The sequence below is a fragment of the Branchiostoma belcheri genome, unplaced genomic scaffold (assembly GCF_001625305.1).
Source record: "Branchiostoma belcheri isolate BF01 breed outbred unplaced genomic scaffold, Haploidv18h27 scaffold218, whole genome shotgun sequence".
Lineage (NCBI taxonomy): Eukaryota > Metazoa > Chordata > Leptocardii > Amphioxiformes > Branchiostomatidae > Branchiostoma > Branchiostoma belcheri.
This window is the reverse complement of record NW_017803691.1, coordinates 100,406-104,886: the sequence shown is the minus strand read 5'-3', so window position 1 is coordinate 104,886 and position 4,481 is coordinate 100,406. Positions and strand designations below refer to the sequence as shown.

At 39.7% G+C, this 4,481-nt stretch overlaps 1 long non-coding RNA gene across 1 annotated transcript in view; it reads left to right on the top strand.

Moving 5' to 3' along the window:
* Positions 1–923, top strand: part of LOC109470048 — a 3,922-nt gene extending 2,999 nt beyond the window's left edge. The window contains exon 3 of the long non-coding RNA XR_002140231.1: positions 503–923. This is a non-coding gene — a long non-coding RNA (uncharacterized LOC109470048). The remainder of the gene's footprint in view (positions 1–502) is intronic.
* The last annotated feature ends 3,558 nt before the right edge of the window (positions 924–4,481 follow it).

The window sequence follows — 4,481 nt, the reverse complement described above, 5'->3', positions numbered from 1 at the left end:
GAGAGTTATTTCAGTGATTCTCATTAAACATTTGATTTCTGGGGTTTTGGATAAATTGACTTTGGAAGAGTTTGCATAGCTTGACAAAAGGTTCTTTTACTGTAACTTCAATATAGTAGACAACATAAATAGTGGTAGCCCGGGGCCCTATGCAGCTGTCACTGAAAGTCCCAGTGGGTGGAATCGGACTTCTATACAAGCTGTACAGTCCAAATCTAAATTACTTATTTCTTCTATGCCAAGTTCAACATTTCATTCTGAATATTTTAATTTACTCCATATTGATAAAAATTGGGAAATTCATGATGATTCAGAAAGACTTTTAACTAGTGAGGATCAGGATGTTAATTTCATAGATGACATTTACATAGGCAGCTTGTCTGCATTGAATAACATTTCAGATTCAGAATTCTCTGATGTTGATTAATGAGTGAATTGGGTTTAATTTGGTGTTATATCATTAATATTCTTAATGATTCTTTTTTATTCTTCCATCTTGCAGGTGAAAGCCATGCCCAACAGGATTGTCACCAGCAGGATACCAGGATGTTATATTTAGCTTGAGATTGTGGATATATATATAAGATGTATTATGTACAGAGATCTTAATTCCCATTTATTTTGTTTATTGTAATGTTAATACAATTTGGGAGCGTATTTAATATTCGATTCAGTATTCAATGTCTACTCTAACTTTCAAGCATGTGTTAAGTAATATATGTACTGTAAAAGATCTACAATGTAATGAGACTTTGATATCACAAGTATTTGATATCCCAATCCACAACAAAATGTACTACTTCGTTATTTGGTAATGAGATAAATGTTAAAGCAACCTTAATGGCTCTTTGGTAATTTTGTGTATAATTGATTAATCAATATAAAGGACAATTAACATGTATGTGAGAGAGATATGTTTAGGGATTTCCCAGCACTTTTAGAAATAAACAAATGCTACTGTGTAAAACTAGGGACATGAGGACCTGTTATCTTATTACAGTAAGCAGTACACATGGACTATACATGTAGATTGGATATAACAGATCCAGGATAAACTTACCAATAATCACAACATACAATGTACATGTTGCACTGCCCTGACTAGGGACCAGAATTGTTGGGTTATCTTCCATAGGCTACATTTTACTGAACCAGCAGGTGGATACATGTAACTTTTCTAAAGTAACTAAACCCAGTGTCATTCAAATCGAGAAAAACGGATACAATTATTATTCTTTGAATTACCCCAATCATAAATCAATGTGTGAGGTATTCTAGTTCTAATGGTCCGCTTGCTATAATTAATTTTTCAAAGGTCAGGAAGCTACGAGAGTATAATGTTTCCCCGCGTTTAGGCAGACGCTGCCAAGTTTCGAGTTTTCAGATCGGTCGTAGCTATCAAGGGACCAGAAACATATATTCTCAGTGCAAAATTAAAAGAACCTGTTTAGATATAAGATGAATTAACACCCAGTGTGGTCTAACTGAAAGAAGTTTAGACATAGATCGACAATAATTTAAATCTAGCGATGTACATGACATGTAGGAGAGGAGCGCGCTCCGTAGAACACACGTAGTTTAGACACCGGCGCGCCAGGGATGCGCGTTCTATTTGGTGTAAATTTCTGCCTTTTCCCGTAACAAGGCCTGACGGAATTTCGGGGGAAACCCGTTTCTCCCTCGAAATCGAAAGTAAGTCAACTACTATCAGAAAGTTTAAGATTTGCTCTTTCTCTTTCTCACCCAACAAATTTCCTCTTGGCGCGAAATCTGCATCAAGGCGAAAATACATGGGGAAATTGCACTAAAATTGCCTAATTTCAGGTCATGATATCGAAAGGAGAAAGGTACATTCTCGGCTCCAAAATTCATTGGGAGCAAATTAGGAAGTCTAAATATTATCAATAAGTTACAATAAAGAAGATATGTGATTGTATAATCCCGCGGTAAGCTTTCTTGTGAGGCGAGTCGACGCCCGGAGCCGTGGAACGGACTACTTTCTCTCGCGGAAGGAAAAGAGAAACACATAGAACTCTCGACGTGGCTTTCCGGCTGGATATTAAAAACGCTCGACTTCTCAGTCTCCAAGGTTACGAGATCGAGAACACGTGTCACCTGTTCGAACGGCACGTGGTGGCCACGTGGTGGCCACGTGCTGCTTCCGTTAGACATAAGGCCATGTCGATTTGATTACATGGATGACACGTCCGTTCATCGAAAGTAAATTTTTCGACCATACTGTAAGGGTTCCCAGATGATGCCATCTAGTCATCCATGTCATCAAGTTGTTCTGTTGTATCCGAGAGGGAACAAAAAGAAAGCATGGTAGACAACAACGTCATCTAGTCACAGCCTGACCTGGTAGTAAGTTGGTCGTCAGTTTCTTTTACATGACATCCTTGGTTGTGAACCACGAAAAAAGGAACACAATTACGATTTGTTTGTGCAAGCTTGTTTGAAGCTCCTTGGTGGTTGTCATGTTGTGAAATAGCACAATTATATGTGAACACTTCATACCTACGTATCATGATGTCGTATGTTACTGTGATTTTCCATTTTACACTTAGGTTATTAATTTTTCTCTGAAGTAAAACGTATTATACCTTGTATATCAATATCTACAAGGTCAGGGGATACTGTTAGATTCCTGTTGAATACAGTAATAAAAAAGAGATTTATTTCACGACAATTATACGTGGCACAATGTATCCGTGGCACAAGGTATGTCAGCGATATAGAACGTTGGACATACTAGTAGTACAAAAAGGAAAGAGTATTGAATGACCGTAGTTCCTAAATTTAAACATCATGAGTTTCGGCATTTTTTCTGATATAACATAAGTGGACCTATAGGTTGTGATGTCATGTTTTGTCACAATTCCTGTTTAAAAAGGCAACTCAACACTTGAAAATGTAGGAATCTTGTTTGTTTTCTGCCGGCCTTTTTTTTTCCGCCTGTATATTGATGCTGGATTTACTAGATACTGTAACCGTGAATATCCCATGGAGAACACACCGTTACCGGTACACCAGTTTGCTGTTGGACATAACCAATGGAGCTGGCACGACTTTGATATAGAAGGGACAGGTAGGTATTAATCAAGTTTTATTAATCAAGTGACGACAAAACCATTAATTTCCCTGGACATTTCTGTCGAATTTGAACGGTTTGGGGCCCCGAGAGGACACAGGTAGTACAGAGTCTGAGCGTTTATAAAGTTTTGTCACAAATTGTTCACCCCAGTAATACATGACACGGTAGCTGCCGTGTGCATGTATTTTGCCCATTTTGCCCACAGAAAATCGAAGATGAATTTCATTTTATCATGGAATGCTCTAGATATGATGTCCTACGTGATAAGCTATTCAAATTTCTCTCTTCAAATACGACAGATTTCAATAGACTTGTTGTAACAGATAGGTTTGATTATATATTTAAATGCAACAGCCCACACAATGCAAAAATAGGTAAATACATAAAAGACTGTTTTGTTATTAGAAAGAATACTGATTTGTTGTCACATGTAACCATAGATAACTCCGCCTGATTGTAAAGCCTAAGCTAACTTTTGATTATTTCTTTTCTATATATTAGTTGTTAAGTTTTATTCTATACCTATCTATTTTACTATGCTACTTATTGTTACCTATTTGCCATACAATGTACCCTGTACAATTGTCGTGCAATAAAGTTCTTCTGTAATATGATACAATGGTGGGTTGGTGACCGAGCTTTCAACATGTCCTCCTCCGCACGTGTAGTGTCTAAAAGAGTCCGGTCTAAAAAAAACAAGGCACTACCAAAAACAATATATGAGTTGATCATAATTTTCCTTCCAACAATCCAGTGTTATATGATAAAGATCTGAGATAAAACTTGCTTATCACTGACAGGATTAGATTGGACGGTTGCGGCATCCGAACCAAGATCGGACGTATACACTTTTCTATTACTGAGTACTGCGGTCAGACACGGTTAGCGTGAGCTAGAGAGCCAGAGGCGAGAGGTTTGTGAGCGGGCCATGAGGTAACCAAGCACAGGTGCGTCGGCCAAGCGCATAAAGTCGGGCCGCCGGCACCACCTGCAGCCGTGGCGGGCCCGACCAACATTCTCACCTGTTGCCAGTGATGACGTCACCAGGGCCGGACATCTCCGGACGGGACGGTCCCCCGATTTCGGCGAGTTGGAAGCGCAGCGGCCCAAATTTTTGCGCTTAGCCGACGCATGTAGGCGAAAGATTCCCGTCAGGCGGATAACCGCCGGGCCATGAGGTCATTTGCGCCCGTAAGGGAACAAAGACCCCCAAAAGTGACTCCCTCCATTGGAAATGTATTACGCCAGTCACTTTTGAACTTCAAATCAATATAACGAAAGAGAGGAAATAAAGAGCGATAAGCCTATAGGCTTAGGATACACCTCTCGCCCAGGTGCGTCGGCCAAGCGCATAAAGTCGGGCCGCCGGCGCCACCTGCAGCCGTGG